The sequence below is a fragment of the Pan paniscus genome, chromosome 2 (assembly GCF_029289425.2).
Source record: "Pan paniscus chromosome 2, NHGRI_mPanPan1-v2.0_pri, whole genome shotgun sequence".
Classification (NCBI taxonomy): domain Eukaryota; kingdom Metazoa; phylum Chordata; class Mammalia; order Primates; family Hominidae; genus Pan; species Pan paniscus.
In genome coordinates, this window is record NC_085926.1 from 154,580,278 (window position 1) to 154,595,110 (window position 14,833).

A 14,833-nucleotide genomic window follows, 5' to 3' on the forward strand; every position below is an offset into this window, starting at 1 on the left:
TATCACACTCAAGAAATTTAACATTGATACCACAATATATCTAATATTCAGTACATCTGCAAATTTCTTCAATTGCCTAAATAACATCCTTTATAGCATTTTAAAATATCCTGTATCTATATTAGGTTTAGGCATAGCTTTTACTTTCCTTTCATCTAGAATAGTTCCATTGCCTTTTTTTCCCCTCTCATGACATTGATAGTTTTTAAAGAGTTCTGTAGAATGTCTTACTATTTGGATTTGTCTAATGCTTAGGTTTAGATTAAATATTTTGGCAACAACACTACATAGATGATGGTTTGTCCTCCCTTATTCATTAATATCAGAAGGCTCGTAATGTTCATTAGTACCATCAGTATTCATTTTTAAGTTTGATCATTTGGTTAATGTGATATATGTTGGATTTCTCTATTGTCAGATTATCTCTTTGTGTTATTAATGAGTAATGTATAAGGAGATACTTGGAAACTATGACTATTTTCCAACCTCTCACCTATTGGCATTAGTATACATTGATAATCCTTTCATTGTCAATGAAGAGCCATCCCTGGCTCTTCAGTTTACCTCGTATACCATTATTATTACTTTTGTGATTCAAAATGGTGATTTTCCAATTCTATCAATCTGTCCACATTTATTAGCTAGCATTCTTCTATAAAGAAAAGCTTTCCCTCTTTTTTTGTATCCCCTCCCTCTCCCTTTTTTTTTTGTTTTGTTTTTGAGAAAGAGTCAGGAGTGCAGTGGCTGCGATCTCAGCTCACTGCAACCTCTGACCCCAGGGTTCAAGCGATTCTCCTGTCTCAGCCTCCCAAGTGGCTGGAATTACAGGTGCACGCCACTATGCCTACCTGATTTTTGTGTTTTAATAGAGACAGGGTTTCACCATATTGGCCAGGCTGGTCTCAACTCCCAGCCTCAAGTGATCCACCCACCTTGGCTTCCCAAAGTGCTGGGATTACAGGCATGAGCCACCATGCCAGGCCCCCCAACTTTTTTTGAGTATTTTTATAGACTCATGGATTTTCTTTTTATTCACTATTTTTTAATGAATTACCATCATTATTCTTTTTATCATTTAAATTGCCCTATTTTGGCCTGTAGGAGGACCTTCAATTTGCTTTCTTTGTCCTTTGACTTGTCCCACCAGTTTGTGAATGCTTTCTTGGTTATTTTTTATGAATGCTAGATATTGCATTTGGATCATTGTAAAAATAGTTTTAGACCAAGAAGAATGTTATCTTTCTTCAAGGAATTTTTATAGGTGCTTCTGGTAAGAGATTAAGGCCAGTAGCAATCCTACATCACCTTAATTCAATCCAGTTGGAAGGCCTCAGAGAATATGAAGTGGGTGGTTCAACCCTCCAGGAGGGTTGGCCTATTTCTATGTTACCCTTACTCTCATGTAGTCCTTTGGGTCCCAACCCAAAACCTGACATCACTCCCCTTTACCTTCCTTGAACTTCAGTTTTATCTCCCTATCCTTGTTAGTCTGTTAAAATTTCTATTCAGCTTCTCAGACTCCTCTTCGGAAAAGTGGTTCTAAATGCTCTACTCACCTCTCCGAGTTTCTTTCTCCCAGATATTATCCCAGATGTTGTCATGTTAACTCTCAGAGTAATTTTCAAAATATTTTGTCCAACTTTTGTGGTTTTACTTGGTAAGAGTGTTAGCCGAATTGCCTAATTCATTACTGGAAGTGAAAGTTCCCCTCATTACAGCTTTACTTTTAAAAATTAAAATATAATCATGTCATTTTCCTAATTAAAGCACTTCAATGACATCCATTTTTCTTCAGAATTCTTACTTAGGAGGCCTGAAGGTCTACATTCCCAAATAATCTCCAGCCACTCTCCTTCTCACTTTCTATTTTGCAGACACAGTGGCTCTCTTTGGCATGCCACAACTTCACAATTCTGGCTTTGCACTTAACATTCTGTCCCCTGACCACCATTAGCTGCTCCCACCCATATCCTTTTGACCTAGTTCATGCTTACTCCATCATCAGAGCCAACCAAATGTTTCTTCACCAGGAAAGACTTCTTCCAAAGCACTTATTAAAGTTTACGGTTGTAAGTTGATTTGAGTGGTTATTTGAGTTAATACATCTTCTTCCATATGCAACACGAAGGCAGAGATCATGTCCGTTTTTTTCACTACTTGCGTGCCCAGCAACTACTTGTAGCAGACATTCAACAAAATAGAGGAATAAATAAAAATCATGTCAACCAACAAGTTCTTTTCTGGGTCACTTATCTGTGTAACCATACTATTTATTTTCACCAACTCCCTGTACCTAGGGTTCTGTCAATGCAGCTAACATTTCCTGCCTTTCAACTTGAGGTCTGATAAAAAGTTTTGGTTTCCATTTCTCTAATGCTGACATTTATTTCATTTCAATAGAGAGTTATTTTTAACCAAAGTAACATTGTTTTTTGGTGACTTTGCAAAACTTTCAAACCAAGAGGTTATCTTTGTTTCAATGTAAACACACTGATAATTGAAAAAAAGCCATTCAGAGCCTTGATGTCTAATTTAGCTAACTCTTCAGAAAGTGAAAAATAAAAACCAAAGAGTCTCAGGCAGGTGATGAAGTAAAAATAATGCATACACTAAATAATGCTGCAAGTGTTTTATTTGGCTTAGTATAGATTTCCCTGGTACCATAAATTTCCATCTGTTTTGCATTTGAAAATAAATGACAGCTGCTTCTTTAAAGTCTGTAGGCAAGAAGCCAATAAATAATAGGAATGCTAATTGATACTATAAGTTTTTGTTTTAAGGCCAAATTTAGGCTTACATTACTAGAAGCTTGCATGAGCCTGTATCGATTTTTTATTTTCATATGCTTGGCCTGACTATTTTTTCTTTCTTTAGTCACATAACATACAAATATCAACTGTTTGATTTCTTTAGCCTCAAAGTCATTTCTTAGTCAGCTTCCCAGAATGGGGTCATGAGGTCACAATTGGGTAATGGGAACTTTAAATTCGCTCATGTTTATAGGGATTACAGCTTCCTTCTGCTAGAGAAATGTGATATGAGTGGACACACTACTGGGCAACACTTCACTCCCAGACTTTGTGAAAATAAATCTCCCTCCTCTGCAAATGCAGAATATGGCCCACTGCTCCTCTTTTAAAAAACACACTTTTAAGACCTCCTAATTAACCTACATGTAAAATGGATGAATAAACATGTTTGCTATGTAAGTTTGACAGTGAGGACTTTCTTAGGTATGGTAGCAAGTGGCTCCAGCGTCTCCCCTAAACTTTAGATTTAATTATGCAATATCCTACTAACTTTCTCACTTAAATATCTAATATGTGTCAATCTTAACAAGTCCAAAACTACATTATTGTTTCTCCCTGTTCCCCAAAACATGTTCTTCCTACAATCTTCACCATCTAAGTGAAGGACAGATCCATTCTTCTAGTTGCTCAAGCCAAAAACTGAGGACTTATTTCTGGCTCTTCAGTTTCCCTCATACACCAAATCCGCTCAGCTTTACCCTCAGCATGTGTCCAGAATCTAACCACCTCTCTCCATTATCATGATCCAGGCCACCATCATCTCTTGCTTGGTCTATTAACTAATCTTCCTGTGTTCACTCTTTCCATCCTCTCCACACAACACCAGAGTGATCCTTTTAAAAAGTAAATTATATAGATTTCTGTCTCAGGGTAAAATCCAAAGTCCTTACTATGGGCCAAGCCTAAAAGATTTTATGAAATCTGGCCTCTGGTCATCCCTTTGACCTCATCAACAGTGTTCTTGTTCATTCCACTCCCATCAGACTGGCTTCTGTGATTTCCCTCTAACATGCCAAGCTTGTCCCTACACATACTATTCCATCTACCTGGAATGCTCTTTCCCTAATAGCTGTGTGACTTATGCCTTCGTTTTCCTCAGGCTTCTGCTTAAATGTTTTCTTTTTGGGGAGGCCTTCTAGTAACAGCACATCATATTTTTTAAAAACACTTCATTTCCTTTTCCACAGCACTCTCTAACACCTTATGTAGAGTGACCACACATCTTGGTTTTTCCATGACAGTCCTGATTTCAGCTGTACTATATTGACATAATTGTGAATAATTATTCTCAAAGTGTCCTTTTTTGATAAAGTATGTGGTTGTCCTACCCTTACCATGTCTTATTTTATTTTTACAGCTTTCATCGCCACCTGATACCACCTGTCTTCCTCTTATTAGAATGTTAAGAATTGACCATTTATTTTATTCTCTACTGTATTCCTAGCACTTAGAAGTACCTAGAACACAAATGCTCAAGAGTATGTGTTGAATGAATAAGTGAAGTCATTGATTACCTGATGTATGTCCAGTGCTCTACTGGGAACCAAAGAGGAGAAGACAAATACAACACAGTCCCTATTCAATGCATAAGGCCCATGAAATTTAAATATATATATTTATATATAATAAATATATATTTATTTATATAATAAATAACTATATTTATTAGTTATATAAATAAATATATTTATTATACAATATATATTATTTATATATATTTATTTAAAGTGGCTCAAGTGATTCTCATGTGCAGGCCAGTTTAAAAACCCAGGAGCTATCTGCCTAATGGAGGAGTCAGAGATGAAAGGCAGGTGAGCATCAGAATGATCTCTCTTTAGTGAATGGCTAGGATGTCCAGTCTGCCAAAATCACCGTATTGAATTTGGACATCCACATGAAAATGTATGCTGTGTACAAGAGACTGCACAGTGAGGCTGCCAAGGGATATTAATGAATTCAGTTCCTAAATTCTATTACTGTGCTGGGGAAAACAAAAACAAAAACCAAAAAAAAAAAAACAAAAACCTTCTTTACTATAAAAACAGAGTATTGGCTTTTCAGTGCCTGAATAGCAAAAGTGGGAACTCTTCATGGCCCAGAATGTCTTTGACAGTATAAGAAGTGGGGAGAAGAAAGCTTTCCCACAGAGAACTGTGTCTGGGGCTGGATTAAAATGAGCACTCAGTCACAATTTATTTGTTGTAGGAAAGAGATTTGTAACCAAACCCATGCACATAAACTCTAATTATTTCCTCAGGATAAATTCATACAAGTAGAAGTGCTGTTAACTCAGATGATCTCTGCACACGATTATCAACATCTTTTAGTTGGGAATCCACTTGTTTTTTTTAAGTAGAGGTTTTAAATTTTTTTTCTATTGGATTTTAGATGTACCCCAAGTAAAAAACAGCTGAGTCTCTTAACATTCTAAAGAATAATACTTCCAGCTACTTTAAGAAATCTGCTGATGGTAATCCTCTTCTCTGACAATATAGTTAGGCTTAATTCATCATCTCTATGCAACTGTTCCTCAGGGACATGGTTCCAGGAACCCCCAAGATACCAAAATCCGTGGATGCTCAAGTCCCCCATAGAAAATGGCATAGTATTTGCATACTATGCACATCCTTCTATCTACTTCAAGTAATCTCTAGGTTACCTATACTACTTAATAAAATGCTATGTAAATAGTTATTATATTGTACTTTTATTTGCATTAATTTTTTATTGTTTTCTTTCCTAAATATTTTTGATCTATGGTTGGATGAATCTGTGGATGTGGAGTGTGCAGATGCTGAGGGCTGACTGTATTTGGCCTTGCATGTAAATCTCTATTATGGCACTTACCGTGCTAGTGTGCTTGTTTTCCTACTTGGCCACACCCATAAGCCACCTCCTCCCCACCCCCAAGTGTTTTAAAAGACTATGAGCTCTTAAAGCAGTAGTGCCTAGAGAATTTCTGCAAAGTGCAGATACTCCTGACCTGTTCTCTGAGATTCAGGAGGACTACGGTGGGACTGGGGCATCTGCAGCAGGCTTTCCCAAGTGATTCTGGGTGGTCAGTACACAGACTTCCCTACAAGAAACTAACAAGTGGAGACTGTCTTAGTCACCATTGCATAACTACCGCTAGATAAATGTGTGTTGAATCAATTGATTGAATGATCAGGAAAACATCTGGGGATTTCTCTGAGGAAATCATCACATACAGACCTAAAGCCAGTTAGATCAGACAGTACTTTCAGTATGTGCTGTAAGAATTACTCAACAGGTCCAAAACTGAAGGGGATTCAAGAGAATACTTGACTGTTAGGGATCTTGAGAAAACAAAACAGTCAAGCAGATGATTAGGCAATTTACAAATGCAAATCTTAGATAATCAGAATAGTTTGTGATCTTGCTTAAGCATTTTAGAACTTGTCCTATTCACACTTTTATCTGTTTCATTTTCTACTAGGCCTTTTAACCCTCACCTTTCCTAAACAGAAGCACTCTGGTGCCTCGTCAGAGGCAGAGAAAAAAGCGAGTTTCAAGAGGGAGGAAACTATAACTGAGAGATATTTTTAAAACTTGGAAATGGTCTGCAAGGTGCATGTTCCATCACCTTATGAAAATATGAATTTTAAGTTTACATTTATCAAAGCATGTTCATGACAGGCTCTAAACCAACCTACCTTTGAGGTTACCTTTAATTCATTAATTCACGTTTGTTAACTTCCCTACCTTGTTGCTTGACATATTCCCTAGGAGCATTTTCTAATCTTCTCTCGCCAACATCATATTTGAAGTAAATAAATTACACCCAAATCTTATCTTGTTCTAGAATCCCACGAGTGCAGAACTCCTTCTCAGGGAAATAGGAAATCTTCCTTTGTGTAAGTTCCAGGAGTTGGTTCATTATAACAACATCAAGACAGTATTTTTAATAATAAATTTTATAGGTTTAAAAACAACAGTACTTCAGTTGCCTAGAGAATAATAGTTTCATTTTATTTATTTATTTATTTATTTACTTATTTATTTAGACAGGGTCTTGCTCTGCAGCCCAGGCTGGATTGCAGTAATGCGACTGCTTATTTATTTATTTATTGAGGCAAGGTCTTGCTCTGTTGCCCAGGCTAGATTGCAGTAATGTGGCCATGGCTCACCGCCACCTCCTTGGCTCATGTGATCCTCCTGCCTCAATTGCCTAGTAGCTGGGACTATAGGTGCATGCCACCCTGCCTGGCAAATTTCTTTTTAAAAATTTTTGGTAGCCAGGCGCGGTGGCTCACGTCTGTAATCCCAGCACCCTGGGAGGCTGAGGTGGGCGGATCACGGGGTCAAGAGATCAAGACCATCCTGGCTAACACGGTGAAACCCTATCTCTACTAAAAAATACAAAAAATTCACTGGGTGTGGTGGCAGGCACCTGTAGTCCCAGATACTCAGGAGGCTGAGGCAGGAGAATGGCGTGACCCCGGGAGGCAGAGCTTGCAGTGAGCAGAGATCATGCCACTGCACTCCAGCCTGGGCAACAGAGCAAGACTCCGTCCCTGCAAAAAAAAAAAATTTGGTACAGATGGGGTCCCACTGTTTTCCAGGCTGGTCATAAACTCCTAGCCTCAAGCAATCCTCCTTCCTTGGCCTCCCAAAGCACTGGGATTATAGGTGTGAGCCACTGCATCCAGCCTCTTTCACTTTAGATATATGAGATTCATGCACATACGCAACTTTGAGTTAAAGAATAAATTACTCTTACATATACACTCATAGAAAATGTTATAGCTTGGACTTAGCTCTCTTAGATAAGGAGTTGTCAGTCTGCCATTTATACAAGTTGGCTGTATTTCCCATATACAGCATGGGGAATACTGTCTTTTAGAACAGCAAAGCTACTAAAGCCTTTGTTTTCAAATCTCAGGTTTTTCATTCTGCTCTGAGTCATGTTATTCACAGTTTCCTTATGTGGTAACCAAAAATGATTATCTTTCCACAAGAAGGATGTTAGGAAATTAACTAACAATTATGAAAACAGAAAGCAATAGAATATTGGTATTTACATTTGATAGCACTTACTGTTAATGAAAATGAAAACCGGAGGCCTTGGGTCACTTGAAATTCAAGTAAGAAGGAATGGCTTTTATATTAATAAACTGTTCATTGTAAGTACTCTACTGATAACTGATCAGTAATGCTAAAGGGAAATCCAGCAGATAAGAATGACAGAAATTATCAATAAAAGGAATTGGAAATTAAAATATTTCCATTCTATAAGCATATTTAAAGATAATTTGGCCAGGCACAGTGGCTCATGCCTGTAGTCTAGCACTTTGGGAGGTCCAGGCAGGTGGATTGCTTGAAGCCAGGAGTTTGAGACCAGCCTGGCCAACATGGTGAAACCCTGTCTCTATTAAAAATACAAAAATCAGCTGAGCACAGTGGCCCACACATGTAATCCAAGCTACTCAGGTGGCTGACGCAGGAGAATCACTTGAACCTGGAAGCGGAAGTTGCAGTCAAGATTACGCCACTGCACTCCAGCCTAGGGGACAGAGTGAGATCCTGTCTCAAAAAAAAGAAATTAAAAAAATAAAGATAATTAAATAGCTTATTAAATAGCTTAGAGTCACATATAAAAAGTATACACACGCATATGCCATATATACATATATATTGCATGTACATGTGTCTTTTGTAGTTTTGAAGAGTGCTCAGGGACGAGCCACATCTTATTCATCTATGTGTACTTATAATATTTAGTCCAGTTACTAGAATGTAGTAGATACGCAGTGAATAAGTTATGAAAAAAAGTGAACTAACATGTGCAATTAGAATGAACTAAATAAGCAAAAAATACTATAATTACTTGGAATATTGAACAGCTATTTGTTTAAAAGACAATATTAACATAGAAAGCTGTTTATGACATGTTAAGTAAAATAATATAGAAAAATACCTTGAATAAATAAGACAGATTATAACTATATCAAAGTGTTAAAATGAGATTTAGACAGGGTCCTGTTCTGTTGTCCAGGCTGGAGTGCAATAGTGTGACCATAGCTCACCGCAGCCTTGACCTCTTGGCCTCAAGCAATCCTCCTGCCTCAGCTTCCGAGTAGCAGGGACTAGAGATGCATGCCACCGTGCCCAGCTAATTAAAATTTTTTTTTCCGTAGAGATAGGGGTCTCACCATGCTGGCCAGGCTGCTCTTAAACTCCTGCTCTCAACTGATCCTCCTGCCTTAGCCTCCCGAAGTGCTGGGATTACAGGCATGAGCCACTGCGTGGCCAAAATGAGACTTTAAAAGGTTCAACTATGGGCATCGTTATTTCTTCTACTTCCTGTTTTTAATTAACATGTTTCTTAATCTTACAATGATTTGGTATATTTACAGAATTATCAGGAAATGTTATAGGAGTTGTTATAGGAGTTGTATTGCTTTGTGACAGCTCTTGTATTTCTGACATACCAACTCACATTACTATCTAACTGGTAGAGCCTAGAAGACTAGTTAGGAGACATGATAGTTTATTAGCTAAGAATGTGTTCATATATACATAACAGATAACAGTTTAATAAAATTGGGATTTACTTTCTAAACATATTAAGTCTAGAGGCAGCCAGTCTAGGATGGCTGCAGCAGTTTCAAGATGTCATGAGTAACCCAGGTTCCCATCTTTCTGCCCCAGCATCCTTAGCTTGTTGCTTCCATCTTTGTATTTTCCACATCATATTCACCTTCATTTTTGTCATGAAACTCCATCTCCATCCTGTTATTATTCTAGAAGAAAGAACAAAAGGAAGAAATTCAAGGGGTGACTCTGTATTAGGAAAGGAAACGCTTTTCTAGAAATCTTAAGCATGTGTCTAGAAGCGTATCCCATGGCCATCCATAACCCCATGGGCTCTAGGGAAATGAATTTTTCAGCTAGGCACATTGTCATCCCTCCTTCAAAAAACGATGGGCCACATCCGAGGTAGAGATTGTAGAGGATACCTTTTATGGAGCAGTAAAACTTCAACAGTCTGAGGGGCCTAAATCCAAGATTTTGAGTCGAGAATTTGGTGCCATTTTTCCCTTCGAGGCAATTAACATTCAGAAAGCAGTAATGGAGAGAGGCTGAGAAACTAGCCAGAGTTTTCAACTGCCTCAAGGGGAGTGGGTGTGGGATTGGGTGGGTAAAAATATTGAGTTCAGGACCTAAGGAGGAAAGATTTTAAGTTGGAACTGGGCTATACCCTGAAAGTAACTTTTAATTATTCTCTGATTGGATTAAGGTGGTCTGTCCCTAGTCTAAATCACTACCAATATGTCACACCTCCCAATATTCACAATCTTGTGTAGTTCCTTCCCACACTGACGCTGAGCTTGGCCATGAGACTTGCTTTGGTCAGTGACACATTAGTAAGCATGATAAAAGTAAAGGCTTGCACATTGAGGCCTGTCTTTTTGGAATGTCCCCTCTTGCAATCCTAAGATTATGATGCTGTGAGGAAGCCTAAATTAGCCATATGGAGAAGCCATGTAGAGAAAAACCAAGGTATGTAGCTAACAGCCTTCTTTCTGTTCCAGCATCCTTAGCTCGTGGCTTCCATGTCCATATTTTCCACATCATGTTCACTTCATTTTTGTCATGAAACTCCATCTCCATCCTTAAGTCCCAAGACTTACGACCCTAGTTAAGCCATTCCAGCCAGGCCCCAGTATGCCCACGCTAATTGAAGCCCCAGACATCATGGAGCAGAAATGAGCCACCTGTACTATGCCCTGACTGAATTCCTGTGCCAGAGAATTCAGAATCATGAGTAAATAAAAGAGCCATTGTTTTACGTCATTATATTTTGGGGGTGGTTTGAACACAGCAATAAATAACTGAAATACTACTAAAAGCATAAAGAATGTATAACAACCTAATTGTTACAAGGGAGTGGAATTAATAATCTACAAGAAGGCACAAAAGGACAGAAAAGAAACAGAACAAACGAGAAAAATAGAAAGCCAACAGTAATATGGTAAACTCAAATATTAGCTTCTAGGCAATTCTATGTATGAGTAGACACTGACCAAGATCTTGTCTCAATAAGACTTTAAATGTAAAGATTTTCATCTTTTACCTATTGTCCTCTGAATTCCGCCCATATCATTCTCACCTTAGTTTAATGGCCCTGCCTTGATGCAATTTGAAATAAGCTGCTAAGGAGATAACACCCTTAATCTATTCATTGCTGGTGCGCTTACCCAGTCTGGTTTAGAACAGTTTAACAAAGGCTTAGAATCATAATGTCTATGATTATTACCTCTTAGGTCCTAGTTTTACTGACTTCCATGTCTGGAATTACCAGCACTTTTTTTTTTCGTACATATGGATTATATGAACTAAATGTATTGTTTCTTCCCTCACCACTGAAAATCTATTCAATATATGGAGTTACAATTCAAAGTATTTTACAACCCAGAAAATATGGCCATTCCGTATGTGGTGTGTATTTCAGAGGTGCTCTGCAAGCTCCATGAGGACAGGCATGAAGTTCAGGCTACATGCCTGGTACGTAATAGACGCTCTGACAGACATTTGCTGAATGAATAAGTTAGTCACTACGGCGTTTGTGGGCTTTAAAACACAAGTAAATGCGCTTCTATCGCCAAAACCTCACAGCTAGGTTTCCCTTCTGCAAGGTGGCGTACAAGGCCCACGAAATAGTCGGCCGCCGCAGGTGCGCAGCCCGTCCAGCCTGTCCGGCTCGGAGCAGGCGACCTCGTCTGGTGGCAGTGGGGGAGGCAGCCGTTTGCTTCCTCACAGGGTGTGCCGGAATCAGAGGCTGGAGGCGTCAGGGGAGGAGGCAAATAAACAAAGCCAACCGCACCGAAACGGGTCGTTCCGTTTCACATCCTCCCTCGGGTGCCTGGGTCTTCTCGGAACAAAGTGACCCTCCATCTGTCCGCAGGCAGGTGGAGCCCGTCCCACGCGGCACGCGCCTTCCTTCCTCACAGCCGCGTGTAGACGCGGACCCTCAGGGACACTGCGGGCGCGAGAAAGGACACGCCCCCTCGCGGGAGCACAAGTCCACCGCACAGAACTCGCGCACCTCCCCTCGAACGAACGCGCACGCGCGCGCAGGGGGCGGGTCTTCTTCCCGACACCCACTGAGCGCCCGGCCTCCTCACCCCACCCCACCGAACTCCGGCCGCCCAGGCTCCGCCTCCGCGACGGGCCGTCGGGAGGAGGCGACCGGAAGCCACTTAAAGCAGAGATCGAGGTGACAGGCGAGCTGGCTGGACTCGGAGCGCGGTCGAGGCTTTCTGCGTTCGCGGCGGCGGAATGGCCCGTGCGCGGCTCGCCGCGTCGCGGCTCTGTGGTCCCTAGACGTCGGCTCCCGCCCTCGGCGCTGATCTCCGGCGCGGACACTGCTTTCCACTCGGCTCCTGTCGTCCGTTCTCTCAGGCTCCCGTTCAGGTAAAGGGCTCCGGGAGGGCACTGAGGGGCTGAAGAACCCTAGCGGGGAGTGCGAGCGCCGGCCTCGCGGCTCCGGCTCCGGCCCCGGCCCCGCGCCGGCAGTGTGCGGGGCTCTCGCGGATCGGGGTGATAGATTTTGAGACTGCCCTTTGTACCGAATTCACTCAGGTCCCGTCAGCATGAAGATGGAATTGGTTTACACTTCTTAGGCACTTAGAGCCTGTGGCAGGTGTGTACATCAGACCGAGGCGCCGAAGGATTTAGTTGGGGTCGCCGGCGCCTGCCCCTTCCCCGTTCGTCAGGGTGGGGGCGCGTCTATGCGGCCTCCCCCGCGGGCGGACCCCGGGTGCTCTGAGGCGCCTAGGAGCCCTTCCCAGACCCCGGGGGAGGGCACGGCAGCTACGGGAGCCTTCCGGCTACCCCGCGTTTCGGGCTGCAGCACAGAAGTTTGGAAGATGTTTTCACATTAACTTTGAGAGCGCACAAGTCTTCGTCTTCCTCCCCGCCGCCGCGGGAAGCGCTCGCCGCCTTTCCCCCGCGCTTCGCGGCTCAGTTCTGCGAGCCCCCAAGACCCGTTGGACGCTCCTCGGGAGGTGAGCTGAGGGGGTAAAGAAGAATGAGAGAGAGAAGGCGCTGCGAGTAGTCTCTGGGATGCAGGGAGGCCGGGGCGGGTCGTTGGTCCGAAGGAGGCTGGACAGGGGTTGGGGGGCGCCCAGGCGCCTGCTGAGGGGAAGGCGGGGGCGGGGACGCCCGGGAACACCCGGAATTGCAGAGCCGGGCGGCGCCTCAGCTGCGCTGCGCGGATTTGGCGCGGCCCGGGACCAGGAGCTGAGCAAACCGCCGCGGCCAACAGGAGGCGTCGCTCGGACCCGGGCTCGGCGCCGGGGTGTCGCGCGGCGGCGGGCGGGCAGGCTTTGGAGCGGCGGTTTTTTCGGAAAGTGCTTTTGGCCGGGAGTGCCGCAGAACCCCGGCGTCACGAGGTGAGGGGTGTCGCGGTGTGTCGCCTGCCGCTGGAGACCGGAGGATGTGTTCTTCTCATCTTTATTTTTCTGTTATGAAAATTAATTGAGGAACTAGGTTCTAGTGGCTTTCCCCCTCCAGCCACTTCTCCAGTTCTCTGCTTCTTCCTCCGAGTTTTGTTTCCGAGTTTGATGAAAGGGCAATAATAGGAAAAGTTGCGCGCGCGCGCTTGCGTGTGTACGCGCAGACACACATATAAATAAAATCGATTTAGTGTCTATTTTACCTTGATTGGGTTTGATAGGAGTGGTTAGAGAGTGTGCGCGTGGGGAAAGCACAGGCCGGTTTGGTATGGTGGAGAGGGAATACCACAATCTGTGCCAATTGTGCCTTGAGGCAATAACACCAAATGATGAATAATAACGCCTGGCTTGGCTCCTTTCCAGTTGATTTATGTCTCATGTCAGATCCCTCCTTCTTCGTGAAGCTTTCCCTAACAATGCCAGCTTACAGTGAACTCTCCTTTTTCTGCCTTTTCCTTTTGTACTTATCATGTAAATTTAATACTTCGTTATAAACTGCTTTGTATTTTACTTTTCTGAATTTGATGGACTTCTTACACATAGATTTATGACTCTCCAATTAAATTTTTAATATTCACTTTTGGGGACACTCAGTTTTACCTTTTGTTGTTGACCCACAAACAACAAAGAACTAAGCATTTAATATGTGCTTTTCTTAACTAATTCAGCCAACAAAATATATATGGAACACCAGCTGTGTGCATTGTGGTAGCTAGGCACTTTATTGGGCACCTAGGATGCATATTTGATTAAGTCATGGGACCTTGCGTCACAGATCTCTTTCAGTTTATTGGACAAGAGAGAAGAGGATTAATTGCTCATCACCATTCCTTTCTCACCTGGCACAATCTCAGTAAATGTTTTCAAATTTCAGTTTTTTTCAAGGGGTCTGATTCTTGGAAGAAAGGACTTTTTCGTCTCTTTCAGTAGTTGATTAGGAATCTGAAATTTGGTGTGTGTTTTATATTGTTTTTTTATTTTTCTATAGTATGCCTTCATTTGCTCTTTAAAAATGTATATATGTAACTTTTCTGAAGGCAAGAACTAGGAGGCTTTTTCTGTGTTACCAAGTTGTGCTTGTCTTCTGACACATCGTGCAGTGGTTGTTGCTAATGGGGCTTCTGTTACTAAACACACCCTTGTATTCCATCAGAAGTGGTAATGTTTTTGGGGGTTGTAAAAGTAGACTCTTAACATTCTTGGATAGTATATTAGAGCTTTCTGAATATAGAAATGCTTAACAGACTCCTGGCTTTCTCCCATAGAACATTTCAATTGAGAGCCCCTGTTACTTGTGTATATTCTTATACCCTTAAATTGACTCACTGTTTTAAGTTTGAAGTTTATCTTTCATTTGATGAACTTTTAAAGAAACTTTTTGTCAACTCATGAGATAGGTGATACATAAACAACTATAAAGAGAACCGCAAAGCTGAGTGGAAATGTGGTTTCCCTGCTGTCATCATCTAGATACAGTTATTTCTACCTCCCATTTCCCACCCCACTCTAACCTTATAGTAGAAATTCTTAACCTAGCAGAAT

At 41.7% G+C, this 14,833-nt stretch overlaps 1 protein-coding gene across 2 annotated transcripts in view; it reads left to right on the forward strand.

Moving 5' to 3' along the window:
• The first annotated feature begins 10,628 nt into the window (after nt 1-10,628).
• The window catches only part of TIPARP (TCDD inducible poly(ADP-ribose) polymerase), a 33,540-nt gene continuing 29,335 nt past the window's right edge, over nt 10,629-14,833 (forward strand). The window contains exon 1 of one of the 2 annotated variants that reach the window (XM_003830647.8): nt 10,629-12,248. The gene's annotated coding sequence lies outside the window, so the exon portion shown is untranslated. Of the gene's footprint in view, nt 12,842-14,833 lie in introns of both variants that reach the window. The other variant, XM_055110614.3, reaches the window with a different exon arrangement.